Here is a 26,961-nt window from a genome sequence, read left to right on the forward strand (position 1 = left end):
CTCTGAAGCAACTCCTGATTTCAATATCTAAGTGGATGATCTTCTAATAGCCAGGCCTCATGGTCCCTCGACTTGCCCTCCTCCAATAATCATGTCCTCTCCCCTGAACAGCTGCTCAACTCCTACGGACCTGCTCTAAACGTTGTCATCCCACAGCCTAGCTGTGATCGCAGTTTCATTCTATATGTCCAATCTTTGCAGCTAACTCCTTCCTGCAGTTCTTTTGGCCCTACACCATTTGTCAATATCCTCCTTACTTGGCTTGAATGTCATGATCAGTCTTTATAATCACTCCCTGGCATAACTCGCAGCTCCCACCATAAACCCACTCGGCATATCATAGTTCCAGAGAAACACTCATGCACACACCACTGGGCTTACTCTGAATGCATGACCTCAACCCCAGCTGGACCTTTTATTGTGTGACCACACATTTTCCTGGAACATTCACCCTCTCCTCGATAACCCGTCTGGATAACACGCACATCTCCTTGATAACTAGTTTTCACACCTTCCCTTATTTCTTCTAACCTCCAAATATCTGTCCCATTCTCGCTCTTTCAGTTTTCTTAAGAAAACAGAAGCTAACCCAGTAGAACCTCCATGGCTCTCACCACCATGGCCACTGTCCAGCCACGTCAGCCTCCCTTCCCTCCTGTTTCTGTGCTTGGACTGTCATGTGCTCCTTGCTCTGCCCAAGATCAATTACCAATTGTTAAAAAGAAACAACAGACTCAAAATGGAGTCATTTTTGCTAAGTCCCACCAAGACTCCACAATATATTTTGTTTTCGGTCATTCCCCTTATGTCAGGAGAGACTTTGAACTCATAGCCTTTTCTTTTGTTTTTTGCTTCATGTAAGCATTGCAAAATAAGCAAGTTTTTACTTTTTTATTATTACTCACCTACTTAATTATAGTCAATGTAACAATTTGGAAGCACTATTAGAAAATTTTAAAAGGCATTTTTCAAGGTGACAGAAATATATGTAACATTGTATGTACTGTAAAAATGCTGCTTCGTTTTCTGTTCTCTACCTCAACTTGTTTCTGATTCACTAAACAAACATTCTTTTTTTTTCTTGTAGTACATAATTCTTGTCTTCCCTTTCTATTTCATATAATAAAACTTTCACGTCACTAGAAATAGGTTCTTCAATTCAGAGAAATATTTTTCTGAGATCTAAAAATATGAGGAAAGAAAAGAAAATGCCATGTGAAGGCCAGGGAAAAATGTGAGAATGAACATCAAGCAAATTTAAACCTGCTGTGACTCTTCATTAATGAGTGTTTTATATAACAAGATAAAAATACCTGGCGTTTTGGTCACCCTCAACAGCAAACATAAAATATGTGACATAATGAAATCATAAATCAGCCAGAGGGAAAGTTTGCTCAAACAAAGCACTTGGGCCCAGTCGTTGTGGGCAGTATCTGTGGCTTGTTTTTGTATTTTTTAATTTTAATAGTATATTTAATCAAATAAATTCAAAATATTTCAACATGTAATCAATATAAAAATTATTGAGATATTTTACACCTGTTTGTACTACATTTTTGAAGTCCAGTGTGTATTTCTCTTTTTTTTAAAAAATTTAAGTATATGAGAATAGTTGGTATACAATCTTACATTGGTTCCATCAGGTTTAGATGTACAATACAGTGATTCGACATTTTTATACCTTACAACGTGATCACATTGTGGGTTGTTTTCCAAGTGTGTGTCGACTGTCCACAAGATGGGGGAATCAAAAAGAACAATGGCAATGAGATTCTGCCATCCAAGGTATGACAGGCTTAACATGACAAAGTGTTATTTAAGGGTCATATGGATCATTGCATTTTTGCCAGCTGATGTACTTTAAATCCACTTGGAAACTTACTATTATATTTTTAAATACTATTAAAAATATCTTGTTAAATAAAATCCTATTTTTACTTCAAGACCACTTACTGATGGAAAGGGCATGGGCTCTGGAGTCTAACAGATCTAGATCAGGGGTCAGCAAACTGCGGCTCGCAAGCCACATGTGGCTTTTGGGGTACGTACATGTGGCTCTGAGGTAAAATTGAAAATGAAAATAAAACTATCCTAGTTTCATTTACAAAATTTTTAAAGGATATTATTCACATAATGGTGATTATGTAAAAAAATATTTCTTGCTCTCGAATAATTTTTAAATTGTTGTGAGGGACAGGGTTGGCTCTTTCAGGGGTCAGCAAACTTTTGAGACAGAACATACCCAAAGAGCCGCATGTGGCTCGGAGCACAGTTTGCCGACCCCTGGTCTAGCTTCACAATCCTGACATCGTCCAGACTTAATAACTATGTAATCTTGGGCCTTTACCTTAACAACTGCGACCTGAGTTTATAAAACTGGGATAATAGTAGGTCCTCCATAGGATTGCTGTGAGGGTTACATGGGAGAACATGCGTGTTCCGTGTATAGAGCAAATATACGATGGAAGGAACTTCTTTCCTCCTAATAGTTCCCACATTCTGTCCTATGCTAGTGATGATACGGCACACATCTTAAAGTTTGGAACAGATCCAAATGCCATGCACATTAAAATTCCATAGTGTAGATTTGGAGTAAAAGCTAGAAACATAATGCACTTGCATTAAATCCAGTAAGTCATTCATAATTTTTGAATAACATGATTTTTCTTCTAAATGTCTTAGCTTCACATTGATTTTGAATAATCGTACCATGCAAGACCATAAGGCCTAAGTTAAACTGTCACCTGTTATTTCAAAATCTCCCTTGGGGGTCACCCCCTTTAGCTAGTGCTGACAGGTTTCATGGGTATTATTGGCTAATGTTCGTCCATTGATTGCTTTGCCTTGTAAGTGAGAGTGTCTTAGCACCAAATCGTTTTAATGTATCTTCATCTAACACTGACTAACAAATAGCATTTAGTGAGGCTCTAGGATTGTACTCAATATCTACTCTGTTTGAAGCAAATTCAACATAAAAAAATCTTTATTTTGCAAACAGATAATTGGGGAGAGGACTGAACTGACATTTACTAGGTATCTATGATATGACAAGTACCAATGGAGGCATTCAAATGTTATTTCAAGCTCCCGTTCTTCCCATAGTATCACATTTCCTCAGGGGACATCTTAGAGACAGTCTTTAAGACTGGTGGTCATCTTTACTGGTCTCAGGAAAATGGGGACCCAAGCTACTAAGCAGAAGTTTGGAATCTGATAGAGGGGAACAAGAGAGATCTCAGGGGGCAGAAACATGCCATTTCCCCCCGGTTTCCACCTGAGACCTAGTGAAGACAGACAGGAGTTTCTCCAAGCAGGTTCCATGGAATGCTAAGTTTCAAAAGACATTTCATTAAAAAACCCCCAAAACATTCTGTATTCAGTTTGGAAACACATCATACCATATCCCTCTCTTGGATGCAATTAGCATATTGAATGCAAATTAGCATATTGAAGGCTGTGAGTAACACTAGAGGGAAAGAAAACTTGTTAGCCTTAAAAAAAAAAAACCCTCAATATTCCCTAAATTCTTTGCTCTTGGATACCCTTTTGCATGTAACTCATATTTTCTGCAGACAAAAACAGACCATCTTACAATAAAACCTCTCACAAAAAGAAAGACTTGGTGCATTTTATGTTTCAAATTCACATAGACAAATTGTATTACCTCTTGATTATACAAATCTATTTAATTGAAACTGTTAAATAATTCCAGATATTTTAGGATATGTTTTTGCTAGGTGTCCATAACAACAACAAAAAAAATGAGCAAGCATCTGAACCCACAAAGACTTCAGTTATTAACCTACTTTAAGCGAAAGCTTGAAAAGGTCTTTTTTCAAAGTGTCAGGATAGGAGCTATGTTCTGGTCTCTAATGCAGTGCTAAAAATTCTGTTTTGCAGGAGAGATTGGTGTGGGCAGAGGCAAAAGTATTTCAGCACCACTCATGGTAATAATATCTTTTGGTTTAAATGCTGGAGCAACACTAAAGTACTAACCACATACTTAATGAAAATACAACTAATGCTGGATTGAACAGTTTCCATTAATGCAGCTGTTCACTGCTGTCTTTCAACTCTGCTGCCTAGATCGGTCCCCTCCCGCCTCTTCTCACTTAATCTCCCTCATTCAGTTAAGTCAGTGGAAGCGATCAGAGTGCTCAGCAAAGCATTTGAACTCTGAACCTAAAGGGGGATGAATTTCTGCCTAGTGTTTGAAACGTCATGGCTTTGAGAAGCTCCAGGGACAGTGTTTGTGACTTTCATCGGATACCTTCCTAAACAGAAGGAATTGATTGTTGGCTATAAAATCAGCCAATCAAACATCCAGGGTGCTCACCCTATATATTTATTGGAAGCAAGTCAAATGTTTTCCATAGATCCTTCTTCTGGAAAAGCCTTTATAAAGCCAGCACAAAAGGCAGTCTGGTACCATAATTGGTAATACGTTTGTTTTTAAGGTAAAGGTAATTTATTATAAAGAACTGAAAGTAATTTCTTCCTCCTACCCTCGTGGCCTATCAATGGCAGGCATCGGTCCATACTGTTTATAGGTACTAAAGAGATGCACTTACTGTAGTATATTTAAAAATAATAAAGCCAACAAAAGATTGATCTGCTTTTTATTATCATCATGCACCATCAATGCTAAACATTGTCAGTGATAAAACACTCTGTAGTGAAAAAACAGTGTTGGTTTATGTTCAAACAATTGTTATAGTTACAGTTGAGTTTACTAATATATACTAGTATCTATAAAGTTTAAATGAGTACATTTTTATTATTTTTATTACTTATCATTTAATAAAAACTATCTTCTACATGGAAGTTAATTCAGAGGACTCCCAATCACACACCTTTCCTCCGAAACTCAGCCATACATTTTCAATACAAAAGTAAGTTTGTCGGGCTGGCCGAGTGGCGCGATGGTTAAGAACTGGCTTGGGATGCCAGAGGGCCCCGGTTCGGATCCCACATATGAGGGCCAGTGACACTGCCCTCCACAGCTAAGATGCTGAGCAACAGCTCAACCTGGAGCTGGGTTGCCATGAGTCGCCGGCGACGGCGTAGGCTGCAGCCCCTGCTGCAGTGGGTTGCCATGGGCTACCGTATGTAGCCAGCAGCCAGCGTGAGCGGCCAGCAGTCGCAGTGAGTGGCCATCCAGAAGCCAGCGACTGATCTGCCTCGCCAGGGAAGAGCGCAATGATGGTGCCAACTTGGGCCAGTGAAGCAACGTCCTCCACAACTAGACTGAAGAACAAAACCACAGCAACTTGTCTGTTCCCCTTCCCCCAATTCCCCAGCACTGTTCCCATCCCCCCAATTCCCCAATAAAAATCTTTAAAAAAAAAAAAAAAAAAAAAGTAAGTTTGTCAAAGATCAGAATTATTCAGACTTGCTTCAGGCTCAGTCCGTGTCTCCAACCCTTGTGGTACTGCTTATGTCTGCATTTAAACAAAACAGTAGTTGGAAATAAGCAATATATGTATTACAGTGGTTGCAAAGCTGAAGAAAGAGAACATGTGTTTTTTTACTCCTATCATTCCACACGCAAATCATTGTCTTAACCTTGAGGATTTCACCTGGAAATGTTTTGTTTTGTTTTTGTACCTCCCTCTTTTCCTTTCAAAATAGACATTAGTGTAATCAAATAGTATTAACCCATAACTTTTTTTGACTTAATATTTAATGTTTTGGGGGTTTTTTTGTAATGAATATTTCTTTTCTGGCTATTATTATTTGTTTTGTTTCATAATTATTACTGAAAATCACATTGCCATATAGAGGAGTGTTTGTTAAAAAAAGATCTCTGATTGTCAAATATGCTAGGTATGCTACAATCCCATTTTGGGAGTTTTATTCATTGATATGTCTTTTTAGAAAACGGGAGTTGGTACTGTGCTTCACACACAATTCCTATCACCAGTCTCTTCAGACTGTGCTTCAGGGCTCATCCTTATGTTATGAAGCAAGGACCAGGTTGTTTGAGTTGGATGTACTGTTCCTTGCAGGAGACTTGATATTTGATATGTTCTTATTTGCATCTTTAGTCTGAGGTCTTTGTGATAAAATTCAGGTGGATTTTAAAGAGTTTCAATGGAAGGACTTAGAAGAATGTTTCTGAAATACCAAATAGTGCCCCCCAGGTGGGTCGTTTGTAGACAGGGAGTTGAAAAAAAAAATACGTCTCTCAGAATAGAGATCACAAATAGAAAGCAAAGCATGGAGAACCAGGACAATCAATCTGCATTCCTAAACACCCAAGGCAGAGAAGGAAGTTTCCTTCAAGATCATCTGGAATAGTGGTGCTCAATGTCTATTGGTTAAAAACTACTGTGCAAGACATTGGTGAAAGTTTTGGGCCCTCTCCTCAGGATATCAGATGTACCTACACAAAACATATACAAACTTTTATATTTTTTCATATAATATCTGGAGTTTCACAAACTCCATCTTTGTAGTCTGTATTTAGACATTTTGGTCTTCCTGAGAATTGATGAAAATGGCCCACAGAAATGGAAATGACTCACTCTGCATTCCTGGAAAAGTTTCCTTGTCCCTAGTCTAGAACTTTATACCACAACACTTTAATGTCTGCTGAATAACAGGCTCATAAATAAACAGTTATTATAATAAGATTAGGCATCAAATTTTAAATATAGAAATAATTCATGGATTGCTAAGTATTAGTTGTTACGCATTTCTCTTAACTTTTTTGCATCTTGTTAAAATATAAAATTTAGGACTGTGAATAAGCACTGAACATCTTTGAGCCACAAGTTCTTTCTCTGTTAATCAGGATAATGACTGCTGCTCGAGAGAATTATTTCAGATAACACAGTAGGTCTCAGTAAATAATAGCTACTATTATGAGTTATATTATTCTAATTATTACCAAGGCTAGGAGAAATCTTCAAGGTCACATAATCGTTTTACAAACAAGAAAACTGAGAGTGTGGCAGTGACTTCTTCAGGGACATGCAGCTAATTCCTAAGACCACCAATGAAGGATTCACCAGTAATAAGTATATGCTTCTCAGCCTCTTCTTCTTCCCAAACCTTCATTCCCACTCCTGGTATGCTCCCAAGAACAGAGATGATCTTGGCTGCATGAGAAAATGTTTTCTCTCTTTCTTGGGATTTCTTGCATTCTTTGAATTTTGTTATTTTGTTATACCTAGCCTGCTTGATGTGTGTGTGTGTGTGTGTGTGTGCTTGTGTGTGTGTGTGTTTCTACTCATTTCTCTGGCATTTTTGTTTTTTTTTTTAAAGATTCCCTAATTAATCATTGGTAAAAGATCCACAAGCACTAACTGAGGAATTACCTCCCTCATATTCAAAATAAAGAACTCTAAATAAAGAGGCCCAAACTCCTCCTGTATGCTATACTGGCTTAGACAAACAAAAATGACGAACTTTCTGCTTAGGCCAGAAAAGCTTAAAATAGAATAAAACAAATCCAGTGAAACTGTCACTCAATTACTATGATGTGTGCACAGCCCCCCACCTTCTTGGCCCCGGAAGATGATAACTTAGAACTTTGTGGGAAAATGTGTTAGAAAGGCAATATCTCTTCTCCTTACTCCATTAATATTTTTATTCAAGTAAAATTAGGTTAGCAACAATTTCCAGAATGGCCTGGAATGGGGAAAATACCTCCAAAGCCTAGTCTCAGATGCTATGTGTAAAGGCAGACAGGGCTGAAGCCACCTTCTTTGGATTGAGAATAGTCAAGGAGGAAGAGGTTGAGCGAAGGGCCAGAAAATGAAATGACTGTCTAGGTGAGAGCAGTTGGAGGAACAAACCCTTTCTTCTCCACTGGCGACCTCACAGCCTACATGCCACGCCTGCATCTCCACCAAAAGGGCCTGAGATGATCAACCAGGTGGTGGTGAGTAGATACCAAATAAAAACAACCCAGCAGAGCAGCAACTTTAGGATTAATGACTTGGAGAAAGCAAAGTTTCAGCAGACCCTTTGTTATCTGTCGGAGGATGCTTTTTTACCAAATGTGTTTACTTTATCCTCCTCCATTACTATTGTAGGTGTTTTTTCATCGAAATGTTCTTTCTTTTACATATTTCAAAAACTTGGGGGTGGGGAAATCTTTTGAACTGTCTAATGCCCTCCTCCAAGTAAAAAATAAAAGCCAGCTGAGCTTTTAAGTTTTTATGCTGTCACAGAAGGACTAAGATTTTCTATACTCTGTTAACATGAGAACCTGAGTTCCTAACTAGCTTGCTCATTGTTATTTTAATTAAATCACATAAATAAATCTAAACCTACTATGTATGCCTGATATTTAGTAAGTGGTTAATATATATTTAGTGCATGAATGAATAAATGAATGACACTCTGGACTAGATATCAAAATTTAAAACAAGTGATAGATGTTTGATTTAATATTGTGTTTCACAAATTATCTTTTTCTTTAAAGAGGTTCGAACAGAATGGATAATGCATATGCTTGCACATATGGCAAAATGTTTAAAAATTGAAATTGTATCTTCCAGATTTGTGGGTTTTAAATTCTATCGTCTATGTATAGAAAACCCATAATAAGAAAATAAAAAGAAAGCAAAAGTATTAACCCTCATATTTGAATCCAATGCAAACACTGGTTCCACTACAGATGTGGTGACATTGCAGCTCACCACTGTGTTCATATCCCAGCAGACATAGTCCTTTCCTTTTTTTTATCACAGTCTGGAAATTCTAGAGAGTTGAACATTTTTTTTTCATTTTACCTAATTCAGCCTAACAGGTTTCTCCTCCACATGTGTGTATTGATGTTATTTCAGCACTCACACACAACCTCCTTGTGCGCAGAGGCTGTGTACTTGTAATCCTTTCTTGTACAATATATTGCTCATCATATTTTAAGTCCTACACCCACACAAAGGCTGTTCAGCTGACTGGATATTTGGTGCATAAATCCTAAGGACCCAAATCTCTATACACAACTCTTTCTGCTTTTCATTTTCAAATAGTTGAACAAAATACTTTTGTGTAAAAGCAACACTTCAATAACTTGTCCTTTATAATGATGAAATGACCATTTAATTATTTTTCCTGTTATAAAATAATCCATCAAGCATCCAGCCTTTTATTTATCATCAACCAGTCAACACCCAGTGGTAATATAAATTGCCTTATATTAATTTTATGCATAATTAAAATTTCATTTGAAAGTACCAAACTATAAAGATGAAGAAAGTTGAAGCCAGACAAATTTGAAAGTGCTAATGATTACACTACCATTTTCATCTGGAATGCATTAGAAAACTAATGACCCTTTTTAAGATTAAATAAAGCTGCAAATGAAAAATGAACAAAGTTGAAGAATAATGTACTGTAATAGTTGGTAGTGAAGAAAGAGGAAACCCCAGAAGAGGTTGCCAAATAATATAGCCGTTTCTTTGCAAATACCAAAGGGAAATGAATAGGACTCATACATTTAAAGCAAATCGTACCCCATACTTCTTGGTGTCTTTGTACAATATATATGTCAATAGCAATCAGAGAATTAGTTCTGTGCTTTTGTTACTGGTGCTATAATATGTGGACTCAATTTATGAATTTTAATAGTAACTGAATTATGCAAAAAGATCAATGAAATTCAATTTTATAATGAAAACATTTACTAACTAAAGTTTTTATTGACATTTAGCCTTGAGAGGGGGATTTGGTGCAGTGCACTTTTTATTGATCTAAAATTAGGATAATTTCACTACTTTGGTTTGTGTGTATAGATAGCTCATGAAAGGGTATGTTTCAGATGCTCATACAGAAATGTCAGACTTACTGAATCAGGTTATCAATCACAAGGAGACAGTAAGTTACTTTTGGAAGTTACATTAACATTTTAAGGTCACTAAAGGGTCATTAGAAAATCATAATAAGTCTTTCTGTTAAAAGTTGGAAGGTCAGCACTTCTGCCTGTAGGCAAGCTCATGCCCTCAGTTACCTTCATTTAAGTTGTTTTGGAAGAACTCACTCATTTGTTTCCCCCATGCTTATACATTAGTGATAAATTGAAGAATAAGAACTCAGACTCAGATCCATGAGGGCATCCAATCATCCTCAGGTGAACTTACATTTGACCTTATTTTAAGTTATTTTAAGTTATACTGGCCTTCTTATTCCTATGCGTGTAGAATACATTGTTTTTCTTCCAGTGTTACAGGAACTCTTTCAGGTCAACAAGGTGACATTTTCAAGCTAGAGTGACAATTTATTTAATGGTACCTTGTCTGCCTAAAAGAATCAATATATGTGATTTTTGTTGTTCCTCTTCTTCCCTTTATTAGAATCTGTGCTGAGATTGTTGTGGTTTGGTTCATTCTAAAGCAAGAAATAATTGACCATTGGTTACTATTAACAAGGAAATATTACAATTAATAAGGAACTATTTTATTAAAAATAAATTTGAAAACTTGGGGAGGAAACAATGAGTCTATGTTTGTGAAATCCAAAACTACAATGCTAGAGTCTTGTATATGTGTTTCAAAATGTGTCTAGGCAACACCAAATAAAAATAATAAGTTTAGCGATTATGCAGATAATTATCCAATAAGTATAAATAAAAATCACACTGGTTGACAAGTATAGAAAGACACGCAAAAAAGGTAACAACATGAAAAATCCATCAAGGTGTATAAACGAGTTCTAGCCCCATAATTTAAAACATCAATTAGAAGAGTTTGTAAGGCAGAAAGTCAGGGAAGAAAATAACAATGAAGGCAATTGAAAAAGGAACATATCTTCCCTATAGCTCTTGAAATTTTACCACTGATCTAAAAATCATAAAATTTAGATTGCTCAAACGATTGAAATTTTTAGATAAAGAAACTAAAAATAGACAAGGGGTGAGACCAACAAACATCTCCAAGTCAGTGGAGGGTCAGTGACCAGATTTCCACACTCCACTCCTCCCCTCCTTGTTATTCTGATCAGCCTGGCTGAGCTTTGTGCCAGTGAAAGCTAGTAAGGAGTAGGCACCATCCACCAAGCAATAGGCACCATCCCCTGTAAGGAACCCCAAGCTGGGGTGGGGGTTGCATAAAAGATGAACAGATGGCTTTCCCCACACAACCAGACATTATTGTTTTTAGCAGCCAAGTCAATATGTTTCTATAATAAGATTTTCCAGTTGATTCTCTCACTGAAAACATTGACTTTCATTGTTAGAGTAATTTCTTTCAATTTCTGTCTATATAAGAAATGCTATAAAGTTTATTCATGAATAAGCTCATAAAGATGAGAGAAATGCACTGTAAAAACTAGAAGGAGAAGGGGAGAACAAGGACATGCAAAGGAGAAAGGAGTCTTAGCCCAGCCACATAGCTCTGTGCTATCCAAACCTAAAGTTCCACCCTGGTTTTAAGAGACAGTGCAGTAGTGGATGCACCCTTTCATGACCGGGAATTTTGTACAAACATATGGCTCTGTGTGATTCATCTTTCTGACTGCTTGACACTATCTAACTTTCACCAGAGTGAGGGATCTCTGTCCAGCAGACTAATATGGACATAACTAAATTTCTGATGATGGAGACTTTTATTGTAGAAAATAATAGTATGTGTATGTGCGTGCATGTGTGTGTGCATGTGTGTGTGTGTGTTGGGGGATGCTAGTCAATGCTAGCATCTATCAGAAAACAAGAGGAAATATTTTATATGGATAAACTGGAAAATGGTTACTTTATGCCTTACAATCAGAACCTATATTCTAATAAGAGCAGGAAAATATGAAAAATACTTTGGAAATATTTCTATCTGTAAAAAAAGCAGTTTTGAAAAAAGAAACAAGAATTTGTAGACATGAAAAATGCAATCATTTTCTGGAGATGATTTCTTGCTTGGTGTGTGTGTGTGTGTGTGTGTGTGTGTGTGTGTGTGTGATTCATGAGCGCCTTAAGGGCAAGGGACATATCTTTCTCATCTTTGTATCTACAGAATCTAGCAAAGAGTCTGATATTTTAGTAGGGAATGAAAATGACTTTTGAGTGATTACAAATAACATATGTATGTTTTTTACCCACTCAAATATATGTGTGTCTAAGTATACATGTGTACATGCACACACAGATATAAGTATATGTATATACATACATATATATGAAAATCTCTGTGTTTATATGTATTTATATACATGGACACACACAATGAAAGTATACAAATATAATGTGTACCATTCTTTTGAGTGTTTTCTATATGCCACAGATAGTGTTAAGTGCTTTAATGATTTTCACTCCCCTGAACAAAGAACCCTGAAGGACAGGCACTATTATTATTGCCTTCCTACAAATGACGAAACTGAGACAGAGTCAAGATGTAAACCCAGTCAGTTCACTCTAGAGCAATGTTCTTGACCCCTACACTATACTATAATGACTGTAATATAATAATGAATATTAAAATTTTTTGCAATTCAATTTAATTGAATCCAAACATTTATTGCACTACTGGTCTGTGTTTAGCTCCAGGAAGACACACACAAACACACACACACACACACACACACACACACCCCAGATATGTCTTCTTCTAAGAATGTACTGGCCACCATACATTCTTTTAGGAACCTGCCACCCCCACCCCCCACCCTTATCCCATTAATGTAGTTGTTTTGATCATATCGCATCACTTCATTGTAGCCAAGAGATTGGCATTGATAAAGGTCTATCATATCCAACAACAATAGTTCATTCTTCTAGAACCACTAATTACTTCAGGAGTGAGCATGTAGGCTAGTGGGACCAATCAGAGCTCTCTGGAGTTGATATAAGGACACTGGCAGAAAGAAGTTTCCTTCCCTTTAGACTGCTAAATACAGAGGATGAGCAGGGAAGGGGGCGGTGTGTGAATTAGAGACAGTCAGCAGCCATTTTCCCCAGAAGATGCTCATCTGTAGGACAAACAGATGAAGTCAGCACACAGTGGGAACAGACCTGGGAGCTGGAGACAGGGAGCAAGAAGCCCAACAAGGTGGCTTAAGCCCTGGGAGTCAGCCAAGTTTAAAGCCCCTGGACTTGCCAGGTAAGTGAGTTAGTAAACTGTATTTTCTGCTGGAGCTTGAAATCATCTTGTTCCTAAGACAAAAATAAACCTCAGGACAGCATCTGCCAGCCACTCTGCTCAAGCAGCCAAGTCAGAAGACTAAATTACAATGTATTCTGGTTATAAATAAATAACTTATTAAAACAGATATTCATTTTATCATCAAAACTGTCCAAGATAGACACCAATCATGGACCTAGCAAAATTACAGATACATCATATTTCCTCTCTTGACCTATATAAATCAGTACTGCACCATGATTTACAGAGCAGTTAAGGAGAGAATGTTCCCACTATTTCCATAAAAGAAAAGGGAGTTGGGGGGAGGTGAGCATTGTTGAGTGGAACTGATTTACATTTGGGAAGACAGCAGCTAGGCAAAATTCAAGCTATGTGGTACAATACTTTGCACTGATAAAAAGTAAATAAAAATACAAACCTCAAAATAAAAACACGACAGCTAAAACACAAGAAAATCAGGTTCGGGCTGTTGGCCTGGAAAAATCTTTTAGGAGGAAATAGCTTTAGCTCAAACTCCAAACTGAAGCCCCAACTCTAAAGTGTTAGGGGTACCAGGGAGGACTTTGTGTTCCAGTTTACTCCACATCCATGTTTAGGCACATTACACTTTCAACTAAATAATAATAATAATAATAATAATAATAATTCAATACATCTTAGGAAACAAAGCTTGTTTTACTTAAGAGTGTCCTTAACAGAACACATAGAGCAATGATTTATTTTTGCTTTTACACTTATTCATTGGGAAACGAGTAATAAAACTCTAAGTGCCTCCCGTTTTCTAGCTGCACTTGTTTTTTAAGTCACTTGGACAAAGAAGAGATCTCTGGAAAAACTAAGATCTGGGCTATTCAGCAAAGCAGACTCAGTCCCTGGGACCAAGAAAGAGCTGTTGACCGTACTGGGAACACCAAATCAGAGCCAAGATTAGCAAAGGGGAGTTGAAGCAAGGACCTAGTGTAGTTGTTTCCTATTGCTTCTGTAACAAATCACCGCAAACTTAGTGCCTTAAAACAACTCACATGTGTCATCTTACAGTTCTTGGGATCAGAAGTTCTAAAATTAAGGCAGGGCTTCGTTACTCCTGCAGACGGTGGAGAAGATTCCCTTTCCTTGTCTTTTCTAGCTTCAGTAAGCATCCTTATGACATGGGGCTCACTTGGATAATCCACGATAATCCTCCCATTTCACAATGCTTAATCTCATCTGCAATGTCCCTTTTGCCATATAAAGTGGCATATTCTCAGGTTCTAGAGATTAGGATTTGGACAGATTTGGAGGGGTGCCTTATTCTATCTACCACACAAAGATTTGTGTCTACCTTCTGGAAACCTGTCCCAACTAAGGCCAGGGCTAGTCCTAGGAAACAGTGTAGGTTTGAGCTGGCATGGAGGGTCAGTCTGCCTGTGGGAGGGTGGGGGAGAAAAAAGAAATAGGGATTGGACCAAATAAAACAATGCGTGTAGCTGTGAATTGTGTTCAATTGCGTTTACCTTCCATCTTGGTAAAATGCGTGGTTTTTGTAGAGTTCTGCCGTATTAACTTTTTAAATAAAATGATATGAAGTCATTTTTACTATCTAGCCACTATATACTGACAATCAGTTTATGGTATAGTAGAAAAAATGGATTTTAGAATCATCTAGACTTGATTTTGGGTCTCAGTTCTTATCATTTTAATTGTCACCTTGAGCATTATATATAGTCTCTCAGTTTCCATTTCCTTATTTGAGAAGTGGTGATAATTTCTGCCTCATAGAATTGTTCTGAGAATTAAATGAAATAATTATGTAAAGTGTTTCCTGAGCACACTGCCTGACATATAGCAGGTATATAGTTTCCGCCTTTCTTTCGCTGAAGCATGTGAACCTTCTGCTTCTTTGGGCAGGAAATCACACTTTAGAAATGCCTGAATATTGATTGATAGTCAAGAAGCTTTGTTTTTCTTTCTTTTCTTATAAAGGCCCTTTTCTTGGAAGTGGGAAAATTTGTAAATTCTACTTATTTAAACTTTATTTTCACTTCTACTTTCAGAGAAGTGTTAACTATGGGTGCAACTCACCAGGTAAATGAAAGTTTGAGTACAGTTAGTTTGAATACAATGTTTATGCTTCCTTTTCTTTTTTTTAACTAAAATCAATTTCTAGCATTCAAATTGATAGAATGACTGGATTTTGATGACTACAATGAGACTGGTTCACTTTTATAATAGGTTTTCGGTTCTTCAAAGAATCCCTTGAGAAATATATCGACAACTTCCTATAGTCCAGTTGTTTGAAATGCCTCCCACCTTCCCAGTGGTCTGGGAAATCTGTTATTTTCACAAGCCTTTTGTGTGATATCCTTGTGTTAACAAACTGAAGCTTTCTTACAAAGACAACATATTGTATGTTCACAGTGAAGCTCTCAGCAACCTTCTTAAGATTTTAATCTTAAAAAAAACACACCTTTTTCAAGATTTTAATCTTACATATTGGCTTTAGCAATTTGACAGCTGACGTTTTGAAAATAAAATTATAAAATTATAAAACCTAACTCATGGCTGGCTGACTTGAATCCACTTTCAGTTCAGAGTTCATGGCCATGAATGAATACTGTTGCAGAATATGGAACCTCCCATAGGGATCTATTGCTGTTTATTGTAACATAAATAATAAGTATCAAGTCTTGGGCGTTGCTTTTCATTTTACTGGATTTTGAATGGGATACTTTCCAAGTGTCTGTTTCTTGCTTCTTTGACTCTTCAAAGAGAGCACTGACATAATTTGATATAAAATAATCAGGGTTTGGCATTCCGAATGAACTTTTGCTTTTCTGAAATGAATATATCTCTGCTTTCCTTCCCCAAATGGTAAGAACATGGTTATATATTGAAAACTGCTCCTTTGATTTGAGAAAATTAGTTATGCAACTTCTTTCGCTAGATCCTTTTCCTGGCTCATTAAGATTATGAAGTTTAGTTAAGTTGAGAGGCAAATAATAGTCCTTTGCGGGAAACCCCCTGGAATGGAAGATTGCACAGCACATAAAAAATCCCCAAATGGTCTTTGTTGAGACAGATGGTGAAACTATGCAATGTAAGCTGCAATGTCTCCATTTGTAATATTTAAACATCTGAACAGTGATATATGGAGCTCCTTTAGTAATTCAATCATTTAATCAGAAATCTTGTTCGTAAGTGTACTAGGAGTAGAGAGAGAGGGACCCTAGTTTGTCATATGTTTGGGTCCCCTACATAGTCAATAACACCACACTCCAATACACCTTCCTCTATTGTTTTACTGCAAAACAAAATGAATTTCTCACAGTGTGTGAATCCTAAGAAGACTAATTTAGAATACCAAAATTTTCAGTGGGCCCCAAAGCAGCCATTTGAGGTCTGCTCAAGTTTTGTTTTGGAGCCTGGATTCAATTGTTTGCCAAGACTATTTGAAAATGAATTTATACTGCCAGCTGCTGTCCAGATTTTATTGCCAAATGAAACTCTTCACCTTTTTGTAACTAAAAAATTGACATAAATAACACCTCCCTTTCTCCTGTAGCTTACCCAATAGGGAGGTAGCAAAAAAGGAATAGGTTAAAACCAGAAGGCAAAGGGAAAAAAGAAGCTAAAGATCATTACACTGCAAAATAACAACATGCAGTTCAGAGAATCAGGCCAAGCTCAACATTTGCTTTTCTTGTGAGAGGGGAAAAAAAAAATTTAGAAAGGAGATTTTTACTAATACAGCATTGTCTCTTATCTATTTCTGCTTTATTTACATAGAAAGCCAAATAAGTCAAAATCATAGACTTCATGATGGCTACTCAGTTATACATATTCGCTTTCAGGAAGTTAAACTTGTCCATCAATAAAAGGTGAGTTAGCTGTCTCCTAAAAGAAAATTTTAGCGATTTTTTAAAAAAATTTTATTTTTTTACTGTAATCCAGTCTGGCCCACAGTGTTGCAGGATGAGAGACTAAATTTTGTCCTCGGGAGTACTCAGAGGTGGATGGACAATCACCAAGCTTAAAAAATGATAGTCCAAACCCAGAACTCTTACATTTGCAAGATTCAGCTTGTCTTTCTCCAGAAGCAAAATTACATGGAAAATGAAATTATAGTTCTAATGTCAATTTATTAGTTAGTAATGCTTATTAGCTGTTACAGGGGGAATAAATCCTGAAAAATGTAAATTCTCTCTCTATTGGAGCACCGACATTGGAAGCCAATTAATTACCAGAAGGTTGACTGTTAATTATTTGTATTAGTTAGGGTACAGTCTAATATATTGTACCATAGAAACCTGTTCAAAACCCAGAAACATTAAAAATTAAAACCAAATCAGTCAGTATTTAGTAAGAGCTTATTGTGTGCAAAAGAATAGTTTGTGAATTGGGAGTCTTCCAAAGCTGAGATGAAGTTCAGAGGCATGACTTTACAGGACAGTTTATAAAGTGAAAATGAAGAAGTTGTTTAACCTTTACAATGATTGGTTATTACGATGTGGGTTTCCAGATGGCAGATGATTGGTTAAACGTGATTATCTTACACTAGTTTAAAAAGATGTCTTAAGTTTCTTTTGTGATTATCAGAGGCATTTATGAGAAATAGCCTAAGTTTAGTTTCACTTATGTTCATGTAATAAGCTAGATTTAGTTTTGCTTATGTGGCTTCAATGGTTTTATCTGTTTGGGGGATTTTCAAGTGTGGTCTCCATTTTATTTGATTTTAACAGACCTTAGGATACCACGGCTTTCATATAACAGTCAAGGACAGACAGGCTACCCTGCTGTAAGAGGTCATCTAGGGCCCCCGATTCTGCTGTGATGGCATTCCATTATCTCTCAGGGTTACCCCTGTCCACCTGGTTGGAGCTCTCTCACTGCCATCTGCCTCCTCCAGCCCGAGGCAAGGGGGCAAGGAAAAGGATGTGGGGCAGGGGAGAAAGATACATCTTTATTTTAAAGCTATAACCAGAAATTTCACACACTACTTTGTTTTCCATCTCATTGCCCTGAACATTATAACATGACCACCTCTATTTTCAGAAGAAGCTGGAAAATGTAGTCTCACAGGAGGTGACCATATATCCCACTAAAATGTAGATTTAAAGCAGAGGTGAGCAGTTTTGTTAACTAAAAGAACAATTAGCAATCTCTGCCAGAGTATGGTATCTGAACAAGCAAAGTTAGTTGAACTAAATGCTTAATAGAATCAAGCTATTGTAGGCCATTCTAGGAGTAATAAGTTAGTGTACTCAGTCTTCTTCTTCCTCATTGATTTGTGTTGCCTCCTTTGACATAAGACGGGCATAATATAAACATCAGTGACAATAATTGTACCCAACTCTTGAAGTAATTAAGAGGATTAATCCCCAAGTTTCAGCTTTTTCCTCAAAAAAACAAACAAAAACTTCCAGGTAACTTTTCTTTCTCTAGGTACCTTATAGCAGCTCATATGCTTCCTCAATCATAATACTCATCATGCACCTTTTAAAATTGCCTTCTTATTTTTCTGCCTCTGCCATTAGACTATTAAGCCCTGAGAACAGGGATTTAAGTTTTCTTGTTTCCTCTTATATCCTAACTCAATGCTTGACACATTATGCAGACTCAAGTATGAGTTAATTGACTCAGTAACTGACTAAGGTACCAGCCTGGCCCACTGAGATAGTTTACAAGGGGAGGCATATTCTAAGTCTCCAGAGACAGCAGAAGGGCCCTGAGATACACGGAAGAGAGAATAGGATACGAAAAGGCTTTCAAAGAGTAAAACACATCCATTTCACAAAATTGGTCAGAAACTCCATGAATGTGGATAAGTAAAGATAAGGAAGAGAATCTGTAAGCTTACAGAATGACGAAAACTTGGGAAATAGTTGAGCATAGTAGGCAATCATAACCAATTTGCATAGTTGACCCCCATTCTTCTACTGAGAGTAGAACTTCAGGGTGGTTTTATCCCCTTCCTTATCACATAAGGATATTTTGGGTCTAGGTAAGTTCCACTTTTATTCTAGGAAGAGCTTTGTGATTTTTTTCTTGTGTTCATAAATTATACAAGATGAATCTTAGGGTGGTCCTCAGAATGGCTTTGTGTCCCTTTGGCACAACAGTTTTGCATCCTCAAGAATCACTGTGAATTATACTCATAAATATGCAGAAGACACATTACTGTGGAAACTGGCTGCCATGGCTGTAGCTTGGCATATGTGCAGTCAGGTGTAAAACAAGTGATGGGATATCCATATGGGGATACCACTGTGGTTATTCAGTATTTAAAAAAATTCTTGCACCTCAGAGATCTTAGAGGACTGATAGCTTCTAAAGACACATTTTCTTAACCCCTTATCCAAAATCAAATACAGCTCCAAGTTTTGAAGAGAAGATAGTAATTTTATCCCACCTTTCAGTCGCTCCCTGTGGGAAGAAATTAACAGGAAGACAAATTTCAATGAAGCATATGGACATTTTTACCACCCTCAGAGCTGTTTAAAATGAAAGTAAACTAACTGCCTCACAAATAGTGAAATTCACTTTACTTTCAGCCAATAAGGAGAAACTAAATCTTAGCTTTCAGTGGTGATTTGAAATGGAAGGGACATAATGACCTCTAAGATCTGTTCTGATTAAAAATGTCTATGATGTAACTTTTTCTTGATGACTCAGAGGAACATAATGAATATGAATGATTGCATTGTACAATCATTGTGAGGTCCTCAGGGTCCATGAGGTGAGTTCAGTTGCATTTTCCTATAATGCAGTTACTCCAGGCTGCATGCTTCATTGTTAATTTGTATCCTTCTACTCCCAGGCCTGTCCATTGCCCTGCCCAGGCTGGTCGGCTGACACACCTCATATTTTCTCCTCATCTCAACAGAAATCTTTGGTAAACAAGAAGCAAATTTACTTTCGGTACATAGTACAGGGATTTCGCCTAAGAATTCTACTCAGTGATTACTTGGTAATGCTCAATGAATATTTGGTGAATGAATGATGAGTGATTTTTTTAGGAGTGAATGTTACTCTTCATTTGCCACTGCTTAGAAAGGATCCCTGCCCCACGCATTCACCCCAAACCCAAGTCGCGTAGGCTCCCTGCTCTCCTCTGAACAAAACACCTTGTGCTAAATTCCTGCTGTGGCTTGACATTTCAGCTGTTTCTTCTCTGTCTTCCAAATGCCTACTCATCAGTTAAACTCCCATTTAAATATCGTCTCCTGTGTGAAGCCTTCACTGAGCATAATTAACTACTTCTCTTATGCTCTCTTAGAATTTTACGTATACTTTGTTACATAACTTTAATATTTTGTAATATTTAATAATATTTTATTATATAATATATAATAAATATTTAATATTTAATAATATTTTATTTCCCCTGTTAACTCAGAGCTTCTTGAGGACAGATCATCCTACTCCCAGTGCAATGCCTGGTGTATTATATTACAGTTGCTCAGTAGACACTGGGTGGCTGGGTGACTGAGTGAGGCAAATTAATGTGTCCCCTTCTGGCAGAGAAAAGCACATGGCTTTAAGGCATTCATCTCAGGAAGCATTTTTGCCCACTTTTTAACTCCCAACTTTGCTCTAAATCTAAAAATCTGATACCTGAACTAATGGATATTACTGTACTACAGTGAGGTTTACCAGAGATACATACAGACACCCTCAGATACCCCTATTAAATTTTAAATCTTTTATATTTTGACATATTTTGACAAAACCATTTATCACTTTAAAAATCATATTTCTATGAGATAAATGTGTTGTAAGAAAGCCAATTCTATTATTATATTTTAAATCACTTGGACTTGTATGAAGTACAGTCTATAGAGAGCTTCATGCTCCAAATTTTAAAGAATGCGCAACTACAGAAGAGATTCATCTAAGACATAATAAGTCGTTGGAGCCATTAATACATAAACACATTAAATGTGCACGTGCAACCAGAGATACAAATACTACCTCTTCCCGTTATCTCTTTTATCAAATCATTTCAAATGTTATGCTCAAAGAACAGCTTAAATCTCAGTTATTGAAAAGTAGCTATTAGTTTGTGTGTACACCTGTATTATGATATGAAAATCATAGAAAGTGAGCTTGAAGCCCAAACCTCAAAAAGAAATTCAGTTCTGTTAATTAATGATATTCACTTTCCCGTAATAAATGTGACTATCAGATTTGACATTTTCCTGCCTAACTGATTCACTGCTGGGAATTAATGAGATGATTCTGAAACTTGAAATGTTGCTAGTGATTTTTTCTCACTAGTTAGGAGAAGCAGGTAGAGATAGTTTTTCACCATCATCACACCCACCCTGGTTTACCCCTACATCATTTCTGCTGTTTTCCTGGGCCAAGAAAGTTCTGCCCTGGGCGTCTCATCTTAGTATTTGAGGTCACGAGTGACTGAAAGGTGATTCCATGTCACTTAGGCCAATGGGAGAATTTGCCAGGAAAACAGCAATGTCTACTTCTTTCTCATTTATATAGCTATTCAGTCCTAACCCTGGATTTACAGTAACACAAGATTTTTCCAATTATGCCAGAGGACAGTTTTCAAAACAAAACCAGTTTGTTTTAAATTTAGTCTATTTTGGGGCCGGCCGAGTGGCGTGTTGGTTAAGAGCTGGCTTGGGATGCCAGCTCTGAGCAGCAGGGCCCCGGTTTGGATCCCACATGGGCCAGTGATGCTGTGCTCTCTATTGCTAAGATGGTGAACAACAGCTCCACCTGGAGCTGGACTCCCATGAGTCGCCGGTGTCAGCGTAGGCTTGCAGCCCCTGCTGTAGTGGGCTGCCATAAGCTACTGTGAGTGGCTGGCAGCCAGCATGAGCGGCCAGCAGCCAGTGTGAGCTTCTGAGAGCCACTGTGATAGGCCATCCAGTGGCCGGTGACCGATCTGCCTCACCTGGGAAGAGTGCAATGATAATACCAACATGGACCAGTGAAGCGATGTCCTTCACAACTAAACTGAAGAACAAAAAGGACAACAACTTGTCTGTTCCCCTTCCCTGATTCCCCAACTCTGTTCCCCTCCCCCAAATCCCCAATAAAATCTTTAAAAAAAATAAATAATAAATTTAATCTGTTCTATTATTATTATTATTATTATTATTATTGTTATTATTATTGTTGAACTTTTAGAGCACTATTTGGAAAAGGGAATAGCAGCTTTCGGACGAGAATAATACAACTCTAAAGACACATAGTATACTTGTACAGCAACAATAAATTTTATATAAGAAAAAGAATTTCCTACCACTTTGTTTTTAATAGATTTTTTCTTATGATTTTTTTAAACTTAAGAATAAAAAACTAGGTTATATATTGCTTCCTTGAGTAATTTCAAGTCATTATTCAAATTATTCAATGATTTCCATTATTCAAATGGAAAAGATAAAATATCTTATAGGTTCGAGGTATAGTCTTTAACTTTTTAATAGTTTGGCAAATTTGTAAATTGAGTTGTTGGAGTTTAGAAGGCATTTCCCCCAAGTAGGCAATGTTTTATATGGGATTGGTTCACAGGCCTACCCATGAAAAGTTTTTAAAGTGGAGTGTACATGAAATACCACTAGATTATATTAAGACCTAAGTGCTACCAAGATTATGATCCCCTTATACATAATTCAAGATAATATATTGCCTTTTTTAAATGACACAAAATTTATCTATACCCAACAATCAAAATAGCCCTCTAAAATTTCTGACTGCCAACATTTTAGATAAGTGTATTCAAAGTGAAGATGGATTCTTTTCATTGTGCCATGGCCATCCTGGTCTTAATCAGACTATTGCATGATCAAGTGTCGAGTATACATAATGATGCGTTAGATAAAAATGGGTTCTCCATTCCACATTGGGATGCCAGGTGTATATCTACTTCACAATGTGAGACACAATCTGTTCCAGACGGTGACCTTGTACATCACTGAAGGTTCAAGTTCCTGGTTGTATTCCACTGACCTGGGACAGGGCCCCCTCCAAGAAAGGGACCTGAGGGGAGAAAGGAAGAAACATTGGGGTCAGGGTAGACATTGGGCTGGGGGGATGACAAAGACAGGAGGGATAAGGTGAGATCATTTATTCCACACAGAACAGCCAGACCCTCAAGCGCATCCCGATCAATACTTTCCAGAGATGGTCCATCAGAGAGGTTTTCTTTTCCTTTACTTTCCCAGTGTCCCTCTACTGCCCATTTCAATGTTGTCTCAACTCATATATTTTCCTTGGCCACCGCTAGGTAACAAGGCAAGGGGGAGAAACAATGACCCCCAACCTGGAGAAAAAGCAGCAGTCTTGGAGGAAGAAGCTGAAATTGGCAGAGGAAATCAGAATGAAAGCAGAGTCTATAGCAGGAGAAAAGGGAAATGACCTATGAGCACAACAAAGGAAGTTCCTGGATGGTATGGAGGTGATGAGAAAGTAAGTGAAAAGGGTACGTGAGTTACAGATAACCTCTACAAGCACAGGCAGAGTAACTCTCCCTCTGCTCTGCAAGAATTAGGGATTGGCGTGCCATGTTCTCAGCACTTAAATTTGGTGATGACCATGCAGGATTGCATAATGGAGTGAGGGCTGTCATACTGAGGTCCTTTACCTCGGACACGGGAAGCTATGGGATGCCTGTGGCAGATATTCACTGCATTCATGGTCAAGAAACCTGAAAGTTGGCCTCAGCCTCACCTACTAACTATTAATAACTCCCTGTATGGTTTTTAGTCAGTCTCTGGTCTTCATTATCAGCGTATTGGTGGGTTGGACAAAAGTGCATCATCTGTAAGAGCCATCACCACTCTTCTGCATGCAGGTTTTCTGTTTCTTGGCTGAGAAAACAGAATTTTGCTGGATTATTAAGCAATCCATATGCACCGATTCCAAAATGGAGTGGAATGGACTGAGCTAGTAAACAGTGGATCCTATTAGCAGTCTGTGAAAATAGGGAAAATCCAAACCTGTAACTACAGAGCCACCTGCAGATGTCAAATTGCTATTTTCCTATTTAGTAATTTCTTCATGTAAAATCTTATCCCTATTCTAAATGTCTAGTGTTAGTATAATGAGGCAGTGCTATTCAAAATAGATTTAATCAAAGAGTCATAATCCTCCTAATTTTACTGATAAAGTTATTCTTGAAACCTGCATAAGTCAGTTTGGCAACTGCCTTATACCCACTTTTTAAAATCAAAACAACAAAAACATTCCTATTACAAAAGTCATTGCATAACTCTAAAATTATCAAAGTGGACTTTGTCTATGAGAAGGTATATTCCAAAGTCTTGTTATAATTTCAACACCTTTTGCAAATCATAAAACCTTCTGAAATTTAAACCAAATTGAGACATATAATGGCTTACTTTCCTGGTGAAGTAGTCTCTGTGTTAACATAGACGCTAACATTTATTGTACATTTCTTTTGTGTAGGTTCTATGCCAGCCAGAACCCATGGACCTAGTGAGACAGGAAGGCATTATTTTTACTTCTCTTTTATACATGAGCATTTGAGTCACTGGTTACAGGACAAATATTCATCAGCTAGCAGAGCTGGGATTTTATTCAGGTCCATGTGATTAAATAGAATTATCCAACAGAGGGAAGAAATATGGGTCATTTTCTGTGGTGTAAGTTTCTTCCATTCAGTTATTGCTTTGCCCACTGGTGCTCCATCAGCAACCAGACTTCTATAGTCCTCAGAACATTGGATTCTGACTCAGGAGACCCCAGCGTGTCCTCTACCTATAGATTTGAGATGCTGCTAAATGACTTGGAGTCATTAACTAGTGGGCTCCTTGATGACCTGTCTCCATTCTCTCTTACCGTTTGAGGTACAGAAATCAGAAAAATTTGTTCTACCTCTTCACAGAAGTTGTGAGAAACTGAGACCCTTTCATCCTCACAGATTCATGGGAAATCCCTGCTATCTGAATCAGTTTCCCCCAGAGTGAGAACCAGTGTCTCTATTTTGTCTGAGGACTTCTGGTCCTTGATTGTTAGGGCAAGAAAGATCAATCCAAAGGGCTCACTTTTGTTAGAGTTACAACATGTATGACCTGGTTTTGAGACCAGACTGTGTGAATGATTCATGACATTGGCTGTTTAGCCGCCGAGAGGAGACTTCAAATTGGTGACAATAAACCTGAGGGTAAACCTAGCACAGGCACCTCTGGCGCTGTCAACTGTTAGACTTTTCCCTCTTATCTGATGCCAAAACAGTTCATCTATTGCATTTATAATGTTTAGCTCAGCATACCTAAGTAAACAAAAGTATAACAGAAGTAAAATTTTAACTATGCAACTCTTTAGCTTTAGTAATCTTAAAAAAAATCTAAAAGTACGTTTCCTTATTTAATGGTGAGATGTATGAGTCACCATAGTACAAAATTAGTCATGTCTAAAAGACTAGCTTTGAATAACTTATATTCATGACAAAAATAATGATATTACCATAATATAAATCTGCTCAGTAAAGGGCATGTACTCACATAATTTTACAGAGCAAAGAAATCAGTGGTACAATAGATGTTTCTCTGCTACTCCTTCAGAACACGGGTATTATTGTTCTTAAATAATTTGAACATCCAAAAATTTATATGTAATGATAGACTTTCACTTTTAATTTTGCTCCCAGAGGAAATCTCTCCACATTTATTATTAATTTTACATTAGACATTTAGACATATTTTTGTTTAACATTAACTATGGTGAATATGAATAACTGCCAAGTTCATTAGTATTAGTGTTTGAGATAATGATTTTCATTGTTTATGTTAGCCTTAAATTTTCAGTAAAATGTTATTATATGTAGTCACATCATTCTCCTTATTTGCAATGGGTTCATGTAACAATGTATGTTACTAATATTAATAGCTTTACCAATTCCTGGGGTTTAATTAGAATATCATATGATGTACATGGAATATGAAAATACACAAAAGCATGCACACATAATGCTGTGATTTTAGAGTCAGAGAAGCCTGTATTAAAATCCTTTAGACACCACTAATTCGTGATGGCATGCTGCATGAGCTAATGGAGCCCAGTAGTCACTGTAAAATATAAACACTGATCCTTATATCTCTAGAACACAGAGTGAGGTTACCTATCAGTGAGATCATCACCAGATTCTTGTTCAAAAAAATTTTTTTAAGATGTTTATTAAAACATAGCTAATGTACAATATTATATTAGTTTCAGGGGTACACCAGAGTTATTCAACATTTATTTACTTAAAGAAGTGATCACCATGATAAATCCAGCAACCATCTGACACTGTACCACACTATCACAATATTGCTGACTATGTTCCCCATGCTGTACATTATATCCCCATGACTTATTTGTTTTATACCCAGAAATTTGAACCTTTCATTCCCCTTTACATTTTGTTCCCTTTTTTTCCAGTGTTTCAATTACAGTTGACATTCAATATTATTTTCTATTAGTTTCAGCTGTACAGTATAGTGTTTAGACATTTATATAATTTATGAAGTGATACCTGACTAGTCCAGTATCCCCCTTGCACTGTACATAGTTATTACCATATTATTGATTATATTCCTTGTGCTTTACTTTACATGCCATGACTATTTCATAACTACCAATTTGTACTTCTTAACCCCTTCACCTTTTTCAACCTGCCCCCAAACCCATCTCCCATCTGGCAAACATCACCTTGTTCCCTGCATCTATGACTCCATTTTATTTGTTCATTTATTTTGTTCTTTAGGTTCCACATATAAGTAAGATTAAATGGTGTTTGTCTTTTGCTGTCTGACTTATTTAACTTAGCATAATACTTTCCAGGTCCATCCATGTTGTCGCAAATGGTAAGATTTCATTCGTTTTTACGGCCAAGCAATATTCCATTGTATTTATGTACCACTCCTTCTTTATC

This window comes from Hipposideros armiger, unplaced genomic scaffold, assembly GCF_001890085.2.
Source record: "Hipposideros armiger isolate ML-2016 unplaced genomic scaffold, ASM189008v1 scaffold_90, whole genome shotgun sequence".
Lineage (NCBI taxonomy): Eukaryota > Metazoa > Chordata > Mammalia > Chiroptera > Hipposideridae > Hipposideros > Hipposideros armiger.